We start from the raw sequence: 12,740 nt of genomic DNA on the forward strand, positions 1-12,740 counted from the left end.
CAACATTGACAGTGCCACAGTCTCAAGTGCAGGAGTTGTATTTTACTCCTGTCCCAACTCCTGTCCTCATCGGTCGATGGCCGTGCAAGGAGCCAATCATGTGTCGTGTAGGAGTGCCCGTGTCCCTCATGAAACGCACAGACGTTGTTAGGTAGACGCAAAGGACGAGGAGGAAAGAGCAGTGCGGCACCAGACGCTCACCAAGATTTCTTTGCAAATAAATTGGAATTTCAAGTGTAAACTCTGATTGTTACCTTGTATAGTCAGCTACAATCTTCACTCTTATTAAGACTTCCGGGCGCCGCTAATATAAACGCGACTCTGTGAGACTACAGTCAAAGAGATGGGAAGGGAAGGGATAACAGTACCGTTACTGTATAAGGTTTAATCATTTAAGATTTCATTAAATATGTGTACTGCAGTAATATTTGTCTTGAATATGTAAAGTATAAATATTTTTCACATTTAAAGAATTCACGTATCCATATATACATGCATGAAAATCCCTTCAATGACGCTTCTTCACAGTTTTTCACTTATCGCAGCAGTTGGTTCTGGTCCCCATTAACCGCAAAATATGAGGGATTACTGTATTAAGTTTAAAGTCAAGGTACTACTGACAAATTTGGCATTTCTGCTGGGACACAGAGAGAGGGATGGGTACATTTGGGTTAAATTATGCAAAACTGTGAAAATCATCTGGCTGGAAACTAGGCATCCCTAAACCTTTGGAAGGTGCACTTTACCCGAACCATACCTGTTCAACATTATTTTTTTATACCTCTTGACATACTTGATGCAACATTGCTTATAACACATCAAGGAAAAAAGCAAAACATTTGTTATCAGTAAAACATCCCTAGTCAAAAGTCAAATATGTATCTGATAACCAATCATCTCACGCACTATACAATGGAAACTCACCATAGGAATGGGCCAATTCACAAACAAGCCAAGTTATGTGCTACATTTTTGATTTTGCCTCTGTTCATGTCCTGGTTTTCGTCCACAAAAATTTGGGGGATGAACGTGCAAGACACATTTATGTTTTTTTTTTTTTTTTGCCACCTACGGATCATGATGCGTAGTGCATTGAATGGTGTGCAACAATGGATCAACTTCTGCTGTTACTCGTGACTATTTTTGTGTGTTAACGTCCTCTCAGAAAAAAACTCTCTGGCTGATTAAAATTGATTTTTCAACACACACACACACACACACATATATATATATATATATATATATATATATATATATATATATATATATATATATATATATATATATATATATATATATATATATATATATATATATTTTTTTTTTTTTTTTTTTCTCAGGAAATTTGATCGCAAATAAAACATTATCAGTATCATTATCATTTATCACTTATTTACACTCAGGATCGTGCATGTGATTTTTGGTGGTTATTGGCCAGAGTTTTTAGAGATTTGGGGACATTAACGTTTACATAGCCAAATTGCCCATTTATAGGGGGTGTTTGGATATAATTTTGCTCATAGAAAATACATAAACTAAGCTTGTTAATGTAAAATGGAGCATTCACAATAAAGAGGACATTTTATATGGAATCTAGAGTTATTGTGTTTTGTTACATTTGACCTGTACAATTGCATATCAATGGTACAATGTACAACAATGGTAAGCAATGTACAACAATGGTAAGCAAGTGTGTTGCAAAACAACATGCCGCTCTGTGCAATCTGTTCATTGCGTGTCTTCCTAACATCAACAGAACAAATAGGGGTACGGTTTTAGCTAAGACCCCTGTACTTAAAACTAATAAATCATGAGTGTGGTAACATATCAATAGTGTGGTGCGTCTGCAGTAGGGAAAAAGTAGAAGAAAAGCTCAGAAAACAAGTATTGGGTTTCAATACTGAATGTTATCACAAACTGGGTGTAAAGACTACCAAAATTACAAGTCATTAATATTCACATAAATTATTATGTAATGTGATGTTCACATCACCTCATAATACATGAACACTTTATGTGCAGTGGATATTAAAAAAAAAAATGACCTAAAACTTGTAAAACACAATTGAAAAAAAAAAGAAGAAAGAAATCTTTTCCAGTGTTGGGGTTGGTGGAGTGCAATCAGGAAAACAAACACTGAACAAGTGCACACTCCCTTTTATAATCAGCTAATAATTAACATTCAATCTTTTGTTAAATGGAAGTCACTTCACATCTGTCAAGATTTCAACTGCTTTAGGTTAACTCCCAAATGGAGTGCAGCTGTTCTAGTAGGATTTTTTTTTTCTCTTAGTATAACAGTAGCCTGAAGGTTTTTCATGAACACTGACTTTGGAGCATTTGATAACTCCCTCCGTTACTGGAGAAAAAGTCCCAAAGCATGCTGGGTGTACTTTTTGGGGATGAGCATTTTCGTGTTTGTGCCAAACATACATTCTCTCAATATGGGTAAAATGTTCATACAATTGGATTAAATTTATTATTCATCAATACATTTCCCACGTGTTTTGGAAAATCCATGTGTTTTCTAAGTAAAAGTGTAACTGTAAGTGTAAATAGTATATATATATATATATATATATATATATATATATATATATATATATATATATATATATATATATATATATATATATATATATATTTTTTTTTTTTTTTTAGGTTTTATTTTTATTTTTTTATTAAGGCATGGTTTCCAAACTACAAGCATTTGTTTATTTTAGCTGTGCTGGCATAGTGACACTATATATTTTTACCGCCTCTTTAATTGTTTTAGAGCTAGAGATTACGATGCAAAACTATATTTAAATGATTCATATTGTCTCATTTTCTATATCTCAAAAACCTCGCGTTGGAACAGATTTATGGACTTTTACATACACCTCACAGTCTTTGTCAAAGTACTCAAAAGTGCGTTGAGTGGGAGGACTGATGTACGTCGCATCTTCAGTATGTCACTAACAAAATGATTTAGTAAGCCCAACACAAGTTAAAAGTAGGGTCTTAAAATGATATAAATCGGGCAACGCTCAGGGAACTGATATGTTGTCAAGAAATACTGCGCACTCAGTATAATGCAAAAATAATGAAGTGACGCTTGAGAAATGGCATGCGTGAGGCAGCTGTCTCCCTGTTCAATGCACAACACCAGTCGGACTGATTTACACTTAGTAAAACCAAGATGGGTTAAGTGAACAGTTATTAATACGACAAAAGTACAGTATAGTTAACAATGACACAAGGCAGATCAACATATCAAAGAAAACCGTAACATCTTGCAAGATAAGAGTTGTTTTGTTTGTATAGTCATTGTGTGAGGGTCATCTTGGAGTAAACATGAGAAAAAAAAATAAATTTCAAGATTCACTACCGACACAATAATCGCGATTGGCGAATAGTAGTTTATATATTATATAGGCTTACCTGAGTTGAATTCCTTTGGTAGTTGCCTACACACTTGCTTTTGAAGACAAAATCCTAGCGCAAAAGTTAAAAAAATAAAAATAAAAAGTGTATGCTTTGTTTCAAGTGTAAACCGCTGTGACAATGCTCAGACGCGCGTTCCAAAAAAGCCCCACGCGCCGTCCACTATGGCCAAAAGGTGCTCTGCGTTCCCTCAAAAATGATGTCATTAATCAGTCCATCTGTCCATTATATCTTCACGAGAACACGCGAATGCGCGGCCGCTGCAGTTCTTGTGAATATGTGGCGAAGAGGAAAACAAAACCAGCGTCGCAGTCGCATCCCTTCAAATCAACTGCTGCTGTAGTGAGGCGTTCGCTGACCGCTCGTTATTTAGGGCACGTGCCAGCTGGTTTGGTTTGGGAGACCCAAACACAGAAACAACGCTTCCTTGTATTCTGTATTCCCTTTGATTGTGTTGTTTTGATCACGTATTTACAAAATCCTAGTATAAATCCATAGTAGAAAAGAACCTATATTCATGAGTCCTGTAGAATATGTATAACTAACACGAGATTAGGTGGGAATTAGTAATTAGTTTTTTGTTGTATATTTTAATCCAGTCGATATATATATATATATATATATATATATATATATATATATATATATATATATATATATATATATATATATATATATATATATATATATATATGTATATATATTTAAATATGTGTGTGTGTGTGTGTGTGCGTGCGTGTTTGTGCGTGTGTATTCTAGCACCACGGTTGCAAGAATATGAGCGACAAGTAAGAAGGGAGCAAGCACCGCTCATCTGTTCTACATTTCCCTCTTGATTCCACAAGCAGCCACTGAATCTTATTTTCCAGCATTTCTTCCCTCAAGCGCTTTATTCTGTGTTCAGTTGTGGAATGTATAGTCTCTCCGCCCGATCCCACATAAAGTATATGCAGTGTCTGTGTGATCCCCGGTTGGGATCATAAAGCGAATTCGCCATATGGCTGGCAATCCAAACCTATGTTAATTCGCTAATAAATTGTAAAAACAAATTTGTATATTTGCAAATATGTACATTTGCAATCAGACGCGATCCAGTCCGTAGCATGCCGCCATTTTGACAGTGACGTCAACCAATAGCAGACCAGTATCGTAGGGAGTCGTGACGCGCACCAATAGCAGACCAGCATCTGAGTGACGTGTTGCAGCACAGGCAATTTGACGGGACAAGAAAATAAAAGCAATTACCTAAAAACGCCTGAAGATGAAGACAAAACAACACAAATACAGCCAACCCCAAGGGTCATGACAGTTGTTTTTGTCATAAAGCCAGAAAAATACCACATATAGGGGACGAACAAACATCGCAGATCACATCATAAGCTGAAAAAATGTAAGGCAGGGATGTCATAATCCGGGGGTCCACGATATATATATATATATATATATATATATATATATATATATATATATATATATATATATATATATATATATATATATATATATATATATATATATATATATATATACTGTATGTTTTTCGCAGAACCAGGAAAGTACCATAAAGAGGGGATGAAAAAACTCAGTATTCCACATCGCAACATGCAAATAACGTAAGCCAGGGACGCTGTAACACGGGAGACCACACGGGAGGCAGGATTTAAACAATTTATTCACAGAAGCTGGGCGAAACACGAAACACTCGAACTATATTCGAGCTGGAACACTCTTATGACAGGTGACACAAATTACAGTAATGACAGACGCAAGAGAAAAACAACGAACCCAAAAGCAAAATAAGTCAAACTCCACAAAAAAAAAGGCACAACAGGAAAAACCCAGACAGAATGTGACACCAAAAGCAGGCAAACTTTCACGAAATTGAAAGCTAAATTACAAATAACACTTTAATATAAGAACATAATTTTATTTCTTCACCACGAATTGAACGTGAACAAAATAACATTACGAAAACATGTTAAAAAACAAAACAAATGCTTAATTAACCAAAACGCATGTCTCCCACTTCTTTCAATACAAAATCCATTCTTCTTTCTATCTTCAGAAAGACTTCAATGACTTGATCGGAGAGTTTCTCTGTTTCACTTCCAATAATAAATTCTTTTTTGTTGACATGGACGCCAATGCTGAAAGTCACGTCGATCCAATTTCCGTTTTGTTCTTTGTCAGTCATTGTGGGTTTAAAAAAAAAAGTGAGTAGATTTGAATTTTCTGTTAAATGTCCGTGGGTCTGCCTTCGATGTATGCTATTCCTCATGGTTGCTGTTTTCTTACGATTGAGCATTATGTTTTTTCTTTTTGTTGTTGTTGTTTTTTTGTTTTGTTTTTTTACCAATAACTTGATTTAACTACTTCCAAGTTTAAACATGGAGGATCAAAATAGCACCACCTTTATGGCGTGAACATCCAGTTACGTCACATTCAACGTGAGACTTCTAGATGGTGAACTTATGGCTCAATTGACTATTACAGCTGTCTATTAAGCATTAGGGCAGCTGACATATCCATCTGCGCTTGCGCAGAAGCCCATGCCGTGTTGATGCGAATGCCTTGGCTTCTGGCAAGGCCAGATTTCACACAGCATGGCGACACAAGGCTACAGCACTGCAAAGAGCGTAACCAAATTGATATGAAATGACACGAAAAGAACAGAATATGGTGAATAATTTTATATATGAAATATACATATTTAGAAAAAAATAAATCTAAACTGAAATTTACTTTACTGAAATTTACTACTGTTTTTATAATTACTATAGTTTGTTATAGTTATGATAAGGTTATTTTAGGCTAGCAGAGAAGGCCTTGCTGGCCCTGGCGGTCCACTGATATATATATATATATATATATATATATATATATATATATATATATATATATATATATATATATATATATATATATATATATATATATATATATATATATATATATATATATATATACATATATATATATATATATATATATATATATATATATATATATATATATATATATATATATATATATATATATATATATATATATATTGTCTTGAATCGAGCATAATTGGTGCATGCAGTCACAAACTGACATCATGAGATTTTTATAAGCATGTATAGGTCTCTATAATGGATAAAATATCAAACATTCACATTGTACTGCAAACAATTATGTGTAAAGATCAAAATCATTTTATAATAGTTAAGTCACAATGATACAGAAGAATGTTTCTCTGACCCCAAATGCCCATCACATAATGAATCAAGTCTTTACCAATCTAGGAATTTGCCAACATATATCATTGTATTTACCCTATCTGGAAACTGGTCTTTGTCGACATATGTACAGTATTAAAAAAAAACAAAAAACAAAAGCCTAAACTCACACTGGGCAAACACACTTTGGGACATGATTTTCCTTTATTTTTGGATTTCAAATGCAAAAGTTGCTGAATAATTGAAATGGCTGCTCCACCTGTTGGCTGCTTTGTGGTGATGCAGTGTACACTATCAGGGTCAAGATAATACTAGATTATTATTTTTTTTTTTTTCTAATCGTCCTGCCGAAACAGACATCCAAGCAGTGCACAAGTTGCACGTTCTCTCAAGTTACTTCAAAACTGTAATGCATTATTTCTTACATATTACTGTTTTTTCAAATTAATGAGTTAGATTACATTATTACTGTATTTGAAATGTAATTCATTACATTACTATTGTATTAATTATGTATATTATCCTCACCAACATAACTGGAAATATGGATTTGCCATTCTACATGTAAGTCATTACGCACACTACACATCCAGGGGAAGGTTGGTTTAAGCCTAAAACCAGTACAAATAATTTAATCTGTATTGTATTGTAAACCTTTAAAGAGAAGAAACACAATCTTGTTTTATTTTATATTTTTGGATTTGAATCCCTTTATTACCTCGTTTCACAGCATAGTGATGCACTGTGTCTGTTTTAGGCATAAATAGTTACTGTATTCCACAATTTCAATGTTAATATTCATATTCAAGTTCAGGGCTAGGTTATGGACAGATGTTTCAAAAATAGATGCTTTCAGTGGGGCTAACAATAACAGCTAGCCTACATCTTCGTCATTGTGTTTAACGTACTGTTTAAAATTAGTTTTTGTCTGCTTCATATAGATAAAAATTAAGAAGTACTTATAGACTATTATCAATAGCAATTGTAGAGTGAAAATTAGTGTTAGCTTACCTTGTCATTATTGCTAGTTGCGACAGGGATATTGCTGACAAGGTTTCGAAATGCTGGCGAATCCATTGTCGAAAGCGGCAGCACATCTTCTACGTACGACATGCTCTGCCTCGTCTCTCCTAACCTCTTGAGGTCAAAGTGGCCTGAGCGAAACAACAATCATTTTGTCTGCTTTGTTTTATCCCCATTCTCAATTCTCTATGTGTATTATTTTCGCTAACTTTACGTTACTATGGCTCCGCTCTAAGTGGGTTGTCGAATTACTGGTGCTGTTTGGTGAAGTGGACAGCGCTTTTAGTGTTGCACACAAAGTGCACTTAATGATTATATTCTTCTTGTCTTTATCTCTGACAAACTTAAAGTAAATGGCGTTTGTCCATCTTGTGTACGTATTCAACATATCCAACCTGTCGTCTGCTGCCGCCGCATTAATCCCTGCTGCAGTGGATACTAACACCAGCAAGTAAAACTGCTATGTAATGCATTGTGTCACTCATTAGTACTGAGTAAAATACAGTGGAATCCTGGGTTACAGCATCCTTGGCTTACGGTCTTTTTCATGTTGCAATGTAGAATACTGAGTTTTTTTGTCCCCTCTTTATGGTATTTTCCCGTTTTCCTTGACAAAAACAACTGTCATGACCCAACTGGGTTGGCTGTATTTATGTTGTTTTGTCTCCATCTGCAGGCGTTTTTAGGTACTTGCACTTATTTTCAATACCTCCATGCAACGTATAACTACAATGCTGGTCTGCTATTGGTCGGCGTCTCCTCACGGAGATGGTGGGCTGCTATTGGTCGGCCTCACTCGTTTCAAAATCACGGAACGGTAAAACTTTGTGGTGGTTACAAAACCGTATTTATAGTGCATTTTACTGCTTAATTCAAAGTTGAATGGTTTAGCAATGGGTCCCAAGATTGCAAGTGATGTTAAAGAGAGAAGTAAAAAGATGATTTATATGGAAACGATGCTGGAGATCATCAAGAAATACGAAGCTAACTTAGCCTTGGCTACCCTTACCCAGGAATATGTGCATAACAAGCGGCACTCAAAGGTAAATAAATGCTTTCTATATTTTTCATTTATCATGCTTACTGATACATGTATTTTATATATATGTAGCACTTACTATACTAATTTGGTAACATTTTTTAATATGTATGAACAATTTTGATGTTTTTACTGGGGGTTCTAAACGCATTAGCTATTTTACATAGGTTTGGATTGCCCGCCATACAGTGAATTTGCCTTATGAACCCAACCACAGAACGGATTAAACTCGTAACACGCGGGCCCACCGTATTACTATTGTTGTGTATATACTGCATTATTACACGACTGCGTTACACTAAAAGTAGTGCATAACAGTAATTGCATTACTTTTGTTATGCATTACTCCCAACACTGCTTGGTGCAGAGCACAAACATGTGACAAGCATTCAAGTAAACTGCTCTCACACAAGTGTTTTCCACTCAGTTTTATCATAAAGAATTACAACTTTTTTTATAGACATTATACATACAAATTACACCCATCAGGAAGTACAAACAAAGTACGTTTGTTGGTTTAAGTTCATTTTATCACATGTTGCTGCGTATGAAACAATAAGGCACCGATGCCCTTCTGTAGCACAGCAAAGTTTAATAAGTGGACAAAACAATCAAAACCATTTTAAAATTGTGAAAAAACATAAAATGGGGTTTTGTTCAATGATGTCTATGCCAGGTGTTCTTTCCTTTACAAAGAAGCAAGTATTGCAATAATGGACGTAATTTCGACCGAGACCTTGATTCATCACAGCGAGTTCTAGATTTTCCAGTAATAAAAATACAAAGGGGTGCAAAAATTTTATGACAAATAATCCCTGTATTTTGCTTGTTTCATGCTTTCAACTTTCCAATATATGTCACAATATTGTACTTGAAATGAAGATGTGATTTGAGTGTAGGCGTACAAGACAGTGTTGAAGAGGATTCATAGAAATGTGGTAAGATAGTGTGTTGAAATGTTGCTTTCAGATACTGGTGGTATTTTTGAATATAGCTACTAATGTTAAGCCCTATGTGTTCTCAATTCATGTCAAGGAGGACAGCGTTAATCTCTGAAGCAAGTTAGTTCAAACTTTAGCTCTGGCAAAATCAATGAGAAAAAAGTCCTTGTGAGTTCAACAGCTCAACAATGGTTCCCAATCACCGGTCCGCGGACTGGTACCGGTCCGTGGATCAACTGGTACCGGGCCGCGTGGGCTGCACCCGAAATAATGTTTTGGAAATTATTTAGTTCATACGTTTGTGCTTGATCTTTGTGTTTTGGGCACCGCTTCTGGCCGCTGTTGATATTACATACATTGTGAGAAGGATGGTGTGGTCTTTAGACCAGCCAGCAGCAGTAGCATCCCCCCCCCCCCCCCTCCCCCGTCCTTGCAATATAAATCTAAAGTGATACAGCAAAGACATATTGTGACATATATTGTGATATATTGGGCAATGTTTCTAAAGAAAAAAAAAGGAAAATCTATGAAACATTCTTTTTCAAAAAAAGCATGTCCACATTTTTGCATTTCATGCATGCCCTTGACTTTGTTAATATGTCCCCAGCAGTTGGGAAAACTCTTTCAGATGGCTCTCATGTGGCAGAAATACACAGGTAGCACTCTGCCAACCGTGCCTCCTATTGCGCACCACTTTGTACTCTTCTTTTTCTGTCATTTTTGCTCTTCAACTGTACACAAAAAAGATGTGACATCACTCGTGTTAGTAAAAAATTACAACAAATACCAAGGAGAAATCTTCTGTTATAATTTATCAAAAGCAGTGAAACATTGATATATGGTAGCTTCTGTACAAGTTTTTTTTTCTTTGTATTACGAGCATTTCTCAGCATATAAAAGAAACAAACAAAACTTGAAATGTCAAAATTCCTATCTGAAATAAACGTATCATGAGATTTTACTGCTCTTTAATATGGCTGCTCAGATAATATTGCGCTTCTCGGGAACACATACAGGAGCTTACTATGGACATCCTAAACAAGAGAATGAAGCCCGAGATACAACTACATCAGCAGAAACGAAGGAAATGTTACCTTCATATCGTCAAGTTTACTTTTTCTGCTGTTTGCACTCCTTCTCTGCCGCCACTTTTGCTTTGGAACATGGCCTCACTCGGAGAAGGCTCATGTGTTTTAACATTTAATGTGGTGTTTCTGAAGCGTTCAGAAGGGTTTTCATGTAAACCACGATTCATAGTATGACAAAAATCATGATACTAGACCCACTCCTGAGTGGATCGATTTAAAAAAAATAAATTACAAAAATAAGGCATTTAAAAATCGATATGCTATATATTGTAAACTGAATGCCGCATTGCAATACGCGCTTATGTCACTTCGTATCACAATATATTAAGATTATCACCCAGCATTATTAAAATCACAAACAATAACTCATGCGGATGGTGAAAATTTGTCCCTTATGAGATCATATCATGATTTCAGAAAACTGCTGAAACCTCCATGAATGCAGATATTACAGAGTCTATCCTAAGAAAACCCACAGATTCAATATTAGTCCCTGCTCACATTAAAGAAAAAGAAAAAGAGAAGCATCAAGAACGGGTCTATGATTACAGCCTGCTGATGAAGGAACCCCGTCCATCTTTTTAACCAGGACACATAACCATTCATTACAAAAATAAGTTACAGATCACAGCCAATGACTGACATTTGGTCTGTTGATAGATCCACATTACAAGTTTGGAAACATCTACAACTTCACTCGCTCTCAAATAAATTTGGTAGTCAAAACATTCAAGCTAATTGCTCATGATAATGCACAGCTATAAACTGAAAGTCATTCCAAATCATAAAGCATCATCCACACAAATCTGAATCTTAAACTATTAATAAATAAAAAGCTGTTACCAGGATGGGATGACAACTTTGAAGAATCCAAAATGTAAAGCTTTTTTTTATTTTTTTTATTTACATATTTCAGTTTAGGGTTTAAATAATTACATCAAGTTCTGTGCCAAGTCGTTTTCACACACTGTGGTTGTGTTACAATGATCTGTGCTAAGTCAGTACTTGGTCCTTTACTATTTAACATCTACATGCTCCTGTTTGGTGAGATTATACGCAAATATGATATTAGCTTTCATTGCAAGGTTGATGATAACCAACTATACGATACCCAACTATATGCCTTTAGAAATAACAAATCCGCGTAAGTGCTGTAAACAGGAGGTCTGCCTTTCCGAGATTACATTCTGGATGTCTTCCAATTTCTTGCTTCTCAACACCAGTAAAACAGAGATGTGTCAGGTATTAGCCCTGCTCTGCATCTGCACTTGGTTAGGAATACCACTTTGAATCTGGATAATCATACTTTTTTCCAAATTGGCTCGGCAAAAACCACAGCATGATTTTCGACTCAACTCTCACTTTTCAAATGCTTGTTAAGAGCACTACGATGACTGAATTAATTCATCTTCGCCATGTCACCAAGATTTGCCTTATTTTGTCTCCTAGCGATGCTGAAACATCAATTCATGCATTTGTTACATCCCGTCTCGACTACTGTAACGTATTGCATTCTGGGCTTTCCATGTCTTGCATCAGAAGCGTGCCGTTAGTACAAAATGCAGCAGTGAACCTTGACAATGAGAAAGTCCGATCAAATTACCCTGATACTGCTAATCTGCAATGACTTTCAGTACACCTGAGATGACATTTTAAGGTGTTGTTAATTACTTATAAAACTTTACACGGCTTAGCTCCTTACTATATCATCGCCTTATTATCATCGTATGTTTCGTCCTGACAACTTCAGTGACAAAACACTGACCCCCGTGGTGTGAAAAGAAGTCTGCTGGATCCCAGGCTTTTTCCATTGGCGCGCCAGTGCTCTGGAATGCCCTACCAATGCTAGCTCACGCAGCCACCTCACTAGAAATCTTTAAATCCCAACTGAAAACACATTTCTACACTCAAGCATTTAGTTAAAAGGTCTGTTTGACTGTAGCTTCCTTCTTCTCCTTCCTAGATGGCGAGACGAATTCAATGCTGTCCTGCAGACCTGCGC

General features: G+C 35.7%; 2 protein-coding genes across 2 annotated transcripts in view; both read right to left on the minus strand.

Annotated features, from left to right (window-relative positions):
- Positions 1–3,774, minus strand: part of sertad4 (SERTA domain containing 4) — a 28,131-nt gene extending 24,357 nt beyond the window's left edge. Inside the window, exon 1 of the mRNA XM_088433864.1 lies at positions 3,424–3,774. The gene's annotated coding sequence lies outside the window, so the exon portion shown is untranslated. The remainder of the gene's footprint in view (positions 1–3,423) is intronic.
- A 6,305-nt stretch (positions 3,775–10,079) lies between these two features.
- Positions 10,080–12,740, minus strand: part of syt14a (synaptotagmin XIVa) — a 45,878-nt gene continuing 43,217 nt past the window's right edge. Inside the window, exon 10 of the mRNA XM_088433673.1 lies at positions 10,080–10,381. The gene's annotated coding sequence lies outside the window, so the exon portion shown is untranslated. The remainder of the gene's footprint in view (positions 10,382–12,740) is intronic.

Source organism: Hippichthys cyanospilos, chromosome 14 (genome assembly GCF_059441005.1).
Source record: "Hippichthys cyanospilos isolate Australia breed blue-spotted pipefish chromosome 14, RoL_Hcya_1.0, whole genome shotgun sequence".
In the NCBI taxonomy this organism is placed as follows: Eukaryota; Metazoa; Chordata; class Actinopteri; order Syngnathiformes; family Syngnathidae; genus Hippichthys; species Hippichthys cyanospilos.